At 38.8% G+C, this 13,947-nt stretch overlaps 1 long non-coding RNA gene across 1 annotated transcript in view; it reads left to right on the top strand.

The window, feature by feature from the left end:
* LOC144360711 (uncharacterized) overlaps nucleotides 1–7,967 on the top strand; it is a 28,515-nt gene extending 20,548 nt beyond the window's left edge. The window contains exons 2-3 of the long non-coding RNA XR_013422291.1: nucleotides 2,518–2,678; nucleotides 7,747–7,967. This is a non-coding gene — a long non-coding RNA (uncharacterized LOC144360711). The remainder of the gene's footprint in view (nucleotides 1–2,517; nucleotides 2,679–7,746) is intronic.
* Nucleotides 7,968–13,947: the final 5,980 nt, after the last annotated feature.

Raw genomic sequence — 13,947 nt, 5'->3', positions numbered from 1 at the left:
AATCGACATCTGGCATTAGCGAAGGTTGTGGTTTGCTGTAACGACCGACGTCGGCGAATGCAGTAACAAGTCTATAACCGCCGTTTGGTTTTTTTGACCAGAAATGATGGATTTAGATACTCTACGGTAACTCCAACGTCTTCAGGTCGACGGAATACCCCCAATTTTTCAAGGTCGTCAAACTTTTTCTGTAGTTCTACGAGCTTATCCCGAGCGTATTGAGGGACGCGCCCCTTTCTTTGAGGAGGCTCAACAGGGCCCATGTTGACAGACGTTTCAAATTTACCACATGCACCGTTGTAACCGGAAATTGATGGATTGAAGACATCGTCGTAAGTACAAAGTAGACTTCGAAATTGGGAGCGCTCAGCGATCGTCAAAATTGCGTCAGGGTCAAGGTCGACACCATCCAAGTGCATTGTTGGTGAGCGTGGACGAGATTTGTCAGGAGTGTCCTTGACTGGTGTACTAGATGCTGCTGATGGTGGTGATGTGGTATGACGAATTTGGCAAAAGTGGTCATTGCGCCGTATTACTTTTGGTGACATTGAGTTGTTACAAATGCGAATTTTGCCTGCGACTGATTCAATGATATCTGGCTGAGGCCATCTATGTGACGGTTTGAGGTTACACATGCTGGGTGAATCGTGACGCGACTCAATTGCGAAAGTTTCATCTTCTTCAATATTAGGTGGTAGTTTAATTTCTAGAAATTCGCCAGGCCAAATAACAGATGAGGCTGGTGGGGAACGCAATACCAATGCCTGTGTGCGACGTACTTTGTGTGAATGGAGTGTGTCGTCTTCGATTCCATACCTAACAACATGTGTGCCTTTGATAGTTATTTGCTGCATAGCTGGGCATACGGAAATGTCATTGACTGTTATGAACGGTGTGCCAGCTAAAATGTCGACATCCAATTCTTCGATGACGAGTGTTATACGAGTCTCACAGATAACTCGAAGTGGTGTCAGCCCATCGACCTGGAGTGCTTTTTGCGAACTATTTTGAATAGTAGCTCCTATATATTTAGCAAGTGAAGACCTAATCATGTTGGTTTCAGCCCCAGTGTCTAGTGTTAATTGCAGAGGGTGATGGTGGTAGAAAGCCTTAAAGAATGGTGACTGCTTTGTGTTAACTCTGCAAGTGCGAACACTATTTTTTGGTGGTTGGTCACTGTAGTTATCAGTGGTGATATCTTCACCGTCACTGTCAGACTCATCATCCTGGCAACTTATTTGTCGAGATTTGCTAATGTATAAGCGATCTTCTGTCGGAAATGTTTGTATTTAGGACGACCAGCTTGTTTACACAATGGGCATGATTTAGTGCTCTGGCGCTTGGTTGATGTTGTAGTCGGTTTTGGAGGGTCCTTGGTTGTGTATATACTGATTGGCAACGGAGCGCAAAACCTTGGCGTCAGCTGAAGCGTGAACCTCCTCCAGAAGCAAGTCTAATGCCTGGGAAATTTCTGGTTTTAGAGTAGCAAGCGTCTTTGAGCGTAATTCAGTGCCATACCGTTGTTTCACTAAGCTTGGTAGCTGTGGGTGTAATAGGCGTAACCATGTGAGCACAATGATGTTTTCTAAGGAAGGTGTGAGTTCTTCATCAATGGTGGTGGTTTCCCCATGATGTTTTTTATCACTGTCACGATGTAACAAATTGTCCTCAATAAATGAAACCAGGCGTTGGTATAGGTCTTCTGGGCGCTCGTCAGCTTCTAATTTAATATTATTAAAATCCAGGAAATGTGAACCCGAGGTCTGGAAGCCATAGTGTAAACGAATTGCTTGCCAAATTGATGACATGGATGTGGACGACTTTATGATGGTGTTGCGTGAAATTACAGGACAATAATTGGCAATTTGACCCAGCATTAATTCGAGATGCATGACCTTTTGTTGAGCGGTTCGACCTTTCGGTTCTCCGACACTTTCATCATCGTCGGTAAAACCACGCAGTGGCGTGGCATTAGACTTCTTATTCCATGTATAATCAGTGGCAAGAAATATATCAAAATTTGGATCCAATGACAAAATATACTGCAGATTTTGCCGCCAGGCTTCGAACGACGTTATTGACTCATGTTTGGTCAAACTCCACTGTTTTGGTACCCGTACATTATATGCCATGATGACAGTTCAATATAAAGCGACACACTAACTTAAAGTGGACTTCTTACCGCTATAGTAGAAGCAAGTTCACTGGTGATTACATGAATGGCCGGACTTCTTAGGAACGATATTTAGCGTCGATTTCGTATTCCGACGCTGCCACCACGCCAGTAACGATACAAACACCGGTGAACGATAAGAAACAGCTTTATTGAAAAGCAACAACAATGACGGAAGACACCCGTCATGCACAGCGCTACTAAAGGAGCGCACACAACTATAAATACAAGCCGCTGGTGAACTATAAATACTAGCCACTGGCGGCGCACAAAGGATTGTGGGACAGAGTCCTTTATTTGCTGGCATTCTTGACTTTTGACTGCAGGTTTTTTTTATATTTTAGAGTAAATGCTTCTGATATGCTCTGAGGTTGCTTAATATCCGTCTGAAATTCTGGACTGGTCATATTTTTCAATTAGGAGTCGTATATTTAAACAACTCATCGTGACTAGTGTTTTGCATTATGAAGTATATTATTATGAAGTTCAACACACTGTACTTTAGGTAAATATTTACCTTTTCGTTATTTCATTATTTCGCTTTCCAGCATTTACAGAAAACGCTTCATTCTAGAAAATGCTATAGCAAAACGGTTGGAAATAATAAATGTAACAGAATACGTCCTAGCACAGTCACTCTACTTCTCGAACCAGAGTCACTCTACTAGGAGAGTGACTGTGGTTCGAGTAATAAACTAAGTGACTTCTAAAGACTGAATGGTGTTTGCAAACCTCGTATTAGTTATACATGAAGCTAACGTCGGTTTATATGTCACACCATGGAAACAGCCAAAAACATGTTGCTTGTTTTTGAGCGTAACGGATCGCCAACCAGCCTACCGGCTACTAGAGATAGTACGCCCATGTCTAGACTGGCTAAGTTGGGATTTTTTTTTTGTTTTACAAAAAGAAATAATTAAATGTTTTAAGTCCTTTTAGCGTGATCGTGAAAAAGATCCCCATATATCCTATGTTCCACTTAGTCCGTTTTATATACATGTACAGTACATTAGGTCCTAGGACTACAAGTCGAATACAGATTCGTCTATATAAGGCACAAGACGTAGCGATGACGCAAATTCATTCAGTGGCGTGGTGGGGGGTCGTCGATCTTTTGACAAGCGAGGAATACACATCAAACACGCTACAGAGTACTCACAAGTCCGTCGATTTATTCCTTCATACACAATACTCTCTCCAGGTCTTTATAGTTCTCACACTACTTCTAAATACCCATAAAACGATTTTCTGTTTCCTTACTTGCACAACACAGTCGATATCTAAGCGGCCATCTTATACACACAAATCTGAACCCCTATGTTCGTTGTGTCGTCACCGGGAGCGCTGTCCCAGCACAAACGAGCGGTTGAATTTATTTTTGACTCCCGTGTGCTAAGCACAAAAGAGAGTCTTTGCAGTTACCCTGTCTGTATGTCTGTATGTATGCCATTTTTTTTGTTCCACCGTTATCTCAAGAACCGCTTATCAAATTTTAGTGAAACTTGGTACATAGATGCTCTGGGATAATGCGCAGATTTGATTAGGTTTTGGTAAAAATCCATGAATATTAGCTACTTAATTTGCATGATAATTAACTGATTTTAAGCTGTTCCATGACTGTTCCACTGATATTAGGAGAACCACTCATTGGATTTTGGTGAAACTTGGCACATGGATGCTCTGAACTAATGCGCAGATTTGATTAGTTTTGGGTAAAAATCTCTGTTTATATTAATTACCTAATTTGCATAATGATTAATCAATTTTTGGCTTTTCTCGAGTACTGATCATAACATTTCAATAAAAACTTGGTACATAGATGTCATATGACACTGCACAGACCTGATAGTTTTTAGGGTACAGTACATATTAATCACATATTCAGAGACCGAGGATTGGCTAAGCACGCGGGAGCACACAATGAATGGTGATGACAAAGTGTATACAGTTAACTAAGCTATTTTATTCTCTAAACCTCATCAACAGATATTCATACTCAGAAATTAACATGAAACTTGTGCACAAGAACTTATCACTAATAAATCACGTTAATCGACAATCGTTAATCAACGACTTCAATCTATTATCCATTTATGCGAAATACAACAATATGCTTAATACATAGTTATGTAAAACTAAGTTGGGCCATACAAGGCCTTCGGGTCAGGGAATTAAGGCAAAGCAAAACTTTGATAAAGTTAACAGTATCAGTGTTCTATTGTAGTCCTGCAGTGTTCTGTTACGCTCCTCAAAACTTAGCATCGACGATACTTCAGCTACCATCCACATCAAGTCCATAGAGCTTCTAACACTGCCTGTGCCACCAGTAACCGATCCGGGTAGATATAATAGAAACCATTCACCACCACCAGTTGCCAATATTAACGTACGTCCACGATACACCAGTTCACAATCACCAAGCCAAGGTTGATATGCCGTCACTCCTCCCTATTCTATTCAGCAAAGGACAGGACCTCTGAAACCAACAAACTCGTCCTGTCTGTACACAGGTATAAACGCTACGCTGGTTGACTATTAGTCGGGTTCTGCAGCATGAGCAAGGTGACGAAGAGCCTGAAATGCCCTTACAAACTGCTGCTAGGCAGAGCTGAATACGGTGCTCACACTTCGATGACTCATGGTGTACTGACTTGCCACGTCCACCACACAACTCCCATGAATTTACATAACAAAGCCACCTGCAAGACGCATGCAACCTTACATTCCCATTCATACGCAAATACCCACATCATACGCTGTACAAAGCAAATACAACACTTGGCTTGGTTAGGCTCGACCAAGGGTCGGGCCAATTTTATTTATAAATTTAGCTCGCATTTACATGGCATAAAAACTAGGCTGATTTTTCTACAACAATCACCTAATTTACATAATTAATTAACTGTCAGCTTTTGATATTTTGAGTAGTAATGATCACGTTTCAATGAAATGGTACATAGTTACTTGAGGACTGTGCAGAGACTTAATTAGTTTTGGGGTAAATGTTTGTGCATATTAATCACCTTATTAGCATAATTAGTTAATTTTCAGCTTTTCGCCTGATATCTCAAGTACTAATCATCACATTTCAAAGAGACTTGCGACATAGATCTTCTAGGACTATGCAGAGACCTGATTAATTTTGGGATAAATAATTTTTTGATGTTCTATGGCTGTTGAACTGATTTTTAAAGAACCACTCATTGGATTTTAATGACACTTTTAAAGAGTACCATCACACTTCAATGAACCTAGGACTATACACCATATTAGTTTTTGGTAAATAGTTATGCTTCTTAATCACCTAATTAGCATAATTAATTAATACTGATATCTCAAGTATTGATCATCACATTTGAATAAAACTTGGTACATAAATGCTCTAGGACAATAGACAGCCTAATTAAGGGACAACATCAAAAGTTAAATGTAGAATAAAAAAACTTAATTCCTTTAGTTTTTTTCCAAACCCCCCCCCCCTATGAAACTTAATTGATAAATATTTACCATGGCGTCAGATTACATTCACTATTAAATACAAACTGATAATCCGACAGTAGTATGGCGTAGTAGTTGGTTGTCGGATGGGTGTAAAAAGACTTTACACTCGGACCAAACCATTTTCTCGTCTTGGATGTTTTTTTTTCATTTTTGTCCATGATTGGATGAGAAAAAAAACGAATTACAAATACTCCAATATTTTTTTGATTTTATTAATAAATAATAAAATCGTTTTTTATCCGATTGACGTCGTCCTTAATTTTGGGTTAAAATCTGTTCATATTAATTTTCTAATTAGCATAATAATTACTAATTTTTTGGTTCTAATCATATTTCAATGAAACTTGGTACATTGTGCAGACCTTATTAGTTTTACACTTAAATCTGTTCATATTAGTTACCTTATTTGCATAATTAGTTTTCTGCGTTTCCATCAATATCTCAAGTTCAAGTAATTTGTGTCTCCAATACTCTCAGCACACGGGAGTTCTTTCTAAGCTTTCTTTGATTTTTATTTGATCACAAACATGGAAAAGGTATACGGCAACAATAATCGGTGTAGAAGACACCGAACTACAGCGTCAATGTCCCTATGTTAGTAAATATGAACACGACCCGGCAGCTACGCTTTGAGGTTCGATATGGCCTCTCGTCTCACACTGAATTCAAGTGAAGTCAAACTAAATTCTTAATTTCCGAGTTACTATTTTTCGCACGAAATTCGATAGATGGCGTTCTCAAAGTAACGGATGACAGTCCGTTCAACGTTCGTGGTGCATGGTGGGGTTGAAATTTAAGCAGCGTCTGCTGTAAGCAATATACTATTGCCGAAGTCTTATTTTTTGCAAGAATTGGTCAAAATGGTTAACTGGTATTGTAATGCCCCAGGCCATTCCCGGGGTTCGATTAAAAAGAAAAAAACAGCGAAATATCCTGAGATGAAAGGCGTAACTTTTCATACATTTCTTTTGTCCAAGAAATCAATACTTCAACGCCAGTGAACTCGAATGCGTCGTCGGGAACCTGAGTGGACGCCAAGCTATATTCCCGGGTTTGTTCACGGCATTTTCCATCCTGCGCCAGTATTTTTTAGTTCAATAACTGGAGACAGCCGTCTTTCAACCCCAGTTATACATCAATTGAAAAACGAAGACTCTGTCAGCTTCCCGAGACGAGCGCAAACGAAAACATTGAGCCGGATTTGATGGAAAATTCGCTCGTTGCCGATTCCCACATCGATCTTCTTGTTCAGAATCCTTATGATGGCATTCGTTGCGAAGTTGAAGTTAAAATAACTACGAAAGGAAAAAACGTGTGTCCATTTATGATAACTGCATCTGCTGATCGCCTGGTGAATAAAATATTAAATCAAACTTACTCTACACAGTTACACCAGAAACTATTTTAGAGTTTGATTTAATAATAAACCATGGCTTGTAAGGATTTTCCTTCATGGACCATTGCCGAATACACTCTGCCATAAAGAAAATAAATTCTGTATTCTGCACATGATGAAGCTTTACGAAAATGATGAAGTAAATAACCATTATCAAGTCGATATTCTTTCAGTCCAGTCACTTCGATGCAACAAATATGCGAACATATCAGCTATTTCAAACAAAGGCAAAGTATGAAGGTCTTTTATGAAGATTTTACGTTACACAGATCTACCAGAGTTATCGTCGACTCACCGTGTTTTACAGTACGACGATTGTTTGACTCTTGGCGAACATTTAACTCGTTTCCTAACTCAACAAGTTCAAAATGTTTAGCTTTATGAACATTGCTGCAAGTTATACTACGGTCCTGAAGAAATTTGCGGAGTTCTGGATTGTTTTTGCCTATCCAAAGTCAGAGTGAATTCAGACTGGTGAATTAGTTCATCCTAGACTTTGGTAGAACATGTTTAAAATAGTACAGTGTGAACTGCAATTTCTTTCTCACTGGTATAAATTTATTAGGTAATATTTTTTCGTACTAAAAAGACTCACATTTTTAATTAAATCTAACAGCCAATGGGAGCACATATACTACAACCTCTGCTTAATTTGGACTAAATGTTTTTTTCGCAGGTGCAGAGCCAGAATGTTTTCTCAGAAAGCAAAGCCACTGGAACTGCATGTATTACAAAAACATTTTGGTAATATTCGCTGTGTGTCTGACAATTGTATAAAGTTTCGCAGGTCCTCTTTTTTTTACTGCTGTCAACCAAAGCATAAATATGTGTTTCTCTGTACATAATATTTCACATGATTTGTTAATATTAATGTATGATAATAAAAACTTACTAATATTTGTCTGGATTTTTGCACTTTATTTGTATTATTGTCGTATGAGAAGTAATCTTGTCCTTATTAGAGATATTGAAACTAATCCAGGGCCACTAACTAGTTTATTCAAACAGACTCTACATATTTACAGATCTGATTTGTATACTTCCTTGTCATTTTACCTGTTGTACTGGTTTGGTGCTATCTGGTTTCCTTGCTGAGAATAATGCTGACCTACATGGAGAGTGCTATAAACTTGAAAATGCCATAGAAATCATGTTTGCAATTTATGTCCATGCAACGTTAGAATGACAACTAGCGAAGGCTAGTCATTCATGACTTGTTATCATTTATGTCACAAATGCCCTCGTCATATACCTTAATAAATATTTTCCAATATATTTTAGGGAAACATACTCGACTAGCCATATTGTGCTATTTCTGTTTCCCTGCCATAGATTATTGAAAGTTTATTATTATTATTCATTTATTTCCTTGTAATACTTACAATCTATGGCGAATAGATATTATTGAGAAATTGGTCTACCATACACAGGTGGAAAAAAACCTGTATATCCATAGTATGAAAGTGATGCTAGGCAAATCTTCAAGAATTGTATCAACGCATTGATACAGACAACAGTAAGCCCATAAAACAACAACTATGTAGATCTACTGCTTTGTACAAGAAGAAGAAGCACATCTCAAAACTATGCTAGAGTCTGGTGTAATTCAACCGTCAGTGTCCGAGTGGCGTCGGCTCCAGTGTAGGTAAGAAAACGAAATGGTAAAGTGCAATGGTGTGTTGAATAATGTCACTGTGAAAGATGTTTCCCCTACCATTAGTAGAAGAATCAGGTAACAAATGGTTTTCGAAACTGAATGCCAATTCTGCATATTGGCAAGTACCTATCGAACCAGATAGCCAGCATAGGGATAATTTTCGTAAAATGTCCTTTGGTGCCGAGAGGTGGAACGATTTGCGGGTTTGGCAAATTATCATTAGTCCTTTATCAAGGATTATGCCAAATTGGCAACCCCATTGTATAGTATCACTGGTTCGAAACCCTTAAACCCCTTAAATGTTAAGAACAACAACAGGTGGCTTTTGACGCAATAAAAAACCCATTAATTTCATCTCCAGTACCCATTAGAGTAGACCCATTTATCCTGGATACAGATGCCTACAATTTGACCAGAATTAATACAGGTCCAAGAAATTGAAGAGTGATCTCATGTGGAAGCTTTGCATTATCAAGCGAACAAAGACGGTATTGTACAACCCGAAAAGAATTGCTCGCCGTAGTACGTTTTACAATACAGTTTTGTCCTTATCTTTTAGGCAACCACTTTATTGTTCATACTGGTCATGGTAGTCTTACTTGGTTATTGCGATTTAAAGAACTCTGGAAGAATTAAGTCAGTATGACAGTAGAACATTTTCCCGGTAAAAACATCCCAAAGCTGATGTATTGTCAAGGATTTCCAGTGACACGGGATGTAAAGAATACCGCCATGGAAAGCGCCTGTGAGATTTACTATCTGGAAGGTGTGAATATCGTTTTAGAGTCCATGAGAACTGGTTTGGTTTTGTATGTGACGTAGATGACGTTATTTCAGCTAGAAAAGATAAGCTGGATGGTGTGCAGAAATATCTAAACCCTATTATAAAGAATCCTTGACACTAATAATGGCGGTTGTGAAATCCTAAAGAGATGAGAACGTGTACGTATTCTAACATTGAAATCGTGGTTGACCCAACCGAAAAAAAGGCTCTCCAATGGTATCAACGTGTGTGGATAACGACTAGGGTAGAACAAAATTAAAACAATAATTCTACATAGAAATATCCAGATGAGAATTCACAGCAAGCTCAGTTAAAAGATCCGGAACTCAAGACTTTGTTTGATTGTATGAAATTATCAAAACATCCATTTGAGAATGACCTATTCCCTGCAGTTAAGCACTACTGGAGTAATAGGGTGATATGGAAAAATAGGTTGAAAGATACTCAATTACTGGTTCCACACTGAAAAGTATTGGAATTATATCCAGCAGCAGAACATCAAGGGAGTAATCATACAACAGCCCGTATTATTGAAAAATACTACTGGTTTGTTATTTTACAAGATATTCAGAATTTCGTGTGTTGAATATGCAGAGAAAGAGAAATAAACACATGTAACCCATGTTTACGCTGCACTTGGGCCCCTGGTTACACCAACTTGTATTCCCATAATCTGTGTACATTCACGCATACACGTAATTGGTTAGAACTGTATGGCGCCCTCACTGTTGGTGGTGTCAATTACTTTTGTTGGCTTTGTGCCAACCTCTTTCGCGGGAACCTTTCTTGTGAGTGTAATGCTGTGTGGCTATTGTCGCACCTGTACTACTCTGTGCTATACTCTTTTTAGACATGTAATCATACGTTTATTCAGAGAGTAATTTTTGTAACATTTAATCATTTAATAAACATTATTTGTGCTGTAATTCACTGTACTGTAATTCACGGGACGAGGTAGTAGTTTTTGGGGTGTACAGGGTTGAGAGTGAAAGGGCTCTCCGTCGATATCATCGAGCACATCTGCGGGAAGCTGTAACTTCTTGGAAGGGGAAAGAGAAGATCAGAAGCGGATCCTGGAAACAGACTGAGACAGAGTACACTGTTGTTGCGGTGCACGTCCGTTAAGTTCAATCCAAATTGTAGACAAGCCTGTTTTATGATTGCATTCATTTTTTAATAGACCAAGCATGTGTTTCACCAGTATGTCTTTCCCAACACGAGCCTTTCCACCGGTATAATTGGAAACACGTAGAACTTCCTTGTCAGAGTTTATCTAACAGTTTAAGAATTAACTGTTGTCCAGTTGCAGATCTCGCTAAAAGTTGTTTGAATGTCTTTAATCGCATTTCTATGCCACTGTTGGCACTACCTAAAATAATATTGTCCCCGTTCAGTGCTGCAATGATGGTGTCTCTGTGTGTCGTGGTTGGTGGTGCAACGATGTTTCTCACATTCCTGACTATTATGGATGACGGATGTTAACTAGTTACATGCTCATTGACAGACTCGGCAGGATTTGTTGTTATCTCTGTGCCTGAAGCAGGGTTTCCTGTGGGTTGTGATGTGACTGGCTCGATGGTAGGGGCGGAATTCATTACTGTGGGTTGAGCCGTTGGATGGTTGACAGTGGTTGTTGGTGTCGGTGCAATTAAATCCATCGTCCACAAAATATTCCTGATCTGCTATTTTACTGACGTCATTTTCCAGTACACATTGTCTTGTATAGCAGTTATCATGGCCAATGCCAATTTGAGGGTTGCACCTATGTTGTCAGTTCCAAGTTGACGTTCTGTGGGTTGTGATGGTGACAGTGGAGAAAATGTCAGTTGCTGGAAAAACACGAACAAATGGGAATAGTTAAGAATTGGATAAAATCACATTAACTATATATGTATACTATAGAACCCCGTTGTCTCATTAAATAACCAATGAATATGTTGGGAGTGAGCCAGACCTCAAACAGATGCCACGTAGAGTTTTAGTGAATATACTGCTGTATTACTTCTTTAGTCATTGTTGTGTTATTAAATAAATATGCAATGAAACATTGAACCTATTACCCTGAAAAGTAACGAAGTGTTGCACAAATAAAGTATAGTAAAAAGTGTGTTTTGGCCGACAAACACCTATTGTGCAAGTATGCTTCCGTTTTTCTCGGTTAAAACGAAATAAAATATCAGTATACAGGTCCAAGCTGTTCAATTAAAACAAATTGTTTAAAAACAAACACAAAATACCAGCAAGTCAATGTCAAAAATGGCGACACAGCTGTAGGGTTTTGTTGATACTCGTAGTATTTGTCTACATGTTTGTTCAAAAATGCGAATACTAGTCATGTAGACTGGTTACATATTACCAGTTCCCTGATATTACTAATCCAAATCTCTGTATAACTCTGTATAAGAGTAGCTATGAATGAGCCCAGACTACAGCCCGATGGTGTGAAATGTAGAGCCATAGCTACGAAAATCAGTGAGAAATGTACAACGTACACAGCTACGTGGCCGAACTGTAAATGTGTATATAAAAACCTGTTTATATCTCACCATATAGTGCAACTATGTCGACGTCTAGTGTCTCCAATTTCTGTTTGTCCTTATCAAACCATCTTGTCTGAGCTGTTTTCTTTTCTTCTATGATCCGCTTTACTATCTTCTTTGTCGACGGGGCTGCTGACAGCTGTCAGCGTGAAATAAAACTAACGCAAATTTGGGTCGTTGTGAGGCTCGTCTGTTTGCCATGATGTTGAAGTCTCGAGACAGATTTTAGGAATGAAGTGTATACGATTCTGTGACCCCTTTTATTGTGTCAAACGTATTCATTGTTTTCAGGCATCATTGCGGGGCAATAATCAGGTCCTCTATTTTTATATACACTCATGAAAAAGTGACACGAAATTACATTTTTCATTTATTACATATACCTTAATGTTCTGTTAATGGATTATTTTTCTGTGCCCATATTTGTCCCTGGAATGTGAAAATGTAATTCGGACAATTTTAAGTCTTTATACTGCTGCATATACAAGTCCTTTTCTTCCAGCTGATCCACTGCAATGGCTTCCAAATGTGTTATAAAATGCCCGGGGTGATCTGTATTCGGTATTGGTGATGACCATTTCTGGCTCGAATGAAGACCATTGCGTTATTTGCTCGGACTGGATGTGTTGAACAGTACTGCCAGTCCCCGTCCTCGCATTTGTAAATAATCACTGCCCCCGTTCCCTTGTCGATGTGTTTGGCTGCGAATCTCAGTTCAGCAATAATGACCTTGTATTTTGCATCTCTGGTTCTGTCCAAGCTCCCCTTTAACACATTATGAACTGTGTCGTATTTGTGGTATGTCTCCATTTCTGTACACTCTTTATACGATGATGTTTCTGGGAAACCATTAAAACGACATTGGTTCCAGTAATTGTCCACCGTTTTCTGGGCACTGTCAAAGACCCACAAAGTGAATAAAATTATTATTATCAATTTAAAACACGCTTTTCTGTGGTATCATAATAAATTACCAGTGGACTATTTTACAGACGACGTGCTCGTGAATAGAGAAAAACAGTATTTGCCCTACACAAATAATAACATAGAATATGATGGAAATACGGCAAAGTAATTACGACATTGCTTTTTAGGATGCAGGTATAAATTTATATAAAGAACATAAAGCAGTTACATTCAAATACATATTAAAGTTTGTAATAATGCAGTACGTGTATTATTGGTTAAACCACCAGCATGGCTGGGAAATACAATGACAAAATATATTCCTACCTGATATTCTTTTTCTTCCAACTGGTCTTTTGTTAACTGCCTTCGTTGATCGTATGGCGATCAGTTGTCGCCCGGTACTGTGTCAGGGAGAACATCACCACCTAATTCGTTAGCCAATTTTGCCCATGTATATTATGTTAAAAGCAGAGTACCCTGGGCAGTAAGAAGTGATGATCAACGCATCCAAGTCTCTCTCCATAGTCTCTTCCACCATCAACCACGTCAACAATTATGGTTTTTCCGTCTACAATCAGTCGTAACACAGGGAGCAAGTCGTTGACATGCGTTTCAAAGTTGCATGTTTCGACCCTGGTAATCTCTGTCAGTGGGCTGGTTCATGGAAAAGAATAATGTTTTCTTCCTAATCTGTCGCAAGTGAACTTAGTGGTCTCGTCATCTTGTAGCACAAAATAGCCCAATGGTGTTATGAGATATCCAGGCTTCGGAAAGTCGTGATCATTGAAGTTAGGAATGTCGTCAACAATGAAAGAAAAAAAAGTGGCTTACAGCTGGTGTGCTGACGTGTAACGTGTACATGTTATCTGAAGACAAAGAACAGACTTCATTTTTGAACTGCGCAGCGAATTCCAAAAACATATTTCATACGGGCAAAATAACACTGGGCATCAACATTGTCTGTTCTTTGATTATTCTTATTTGTAG

Source organism: Saccoglossus kowalevskii, chromosome 3 (genome assembly GCF_978046115.1).
Source record: "Saccoglossus kowalevskii chromosome 3, keSacKowa6.1, whole genome shotgun sequence".
In the NCBI taxonomy this organism is placed as follows: Eukaryota; Metazoa; Hemichordata; class Enteropneusta; family Harrimaniidae; genus Saccoglossus; species Saccoglossus kowalevskii.
Note: the sequence above shows the minus strand (reverse complement) of the source record. Positions and strands in the feature narration are given on the sequence as shown.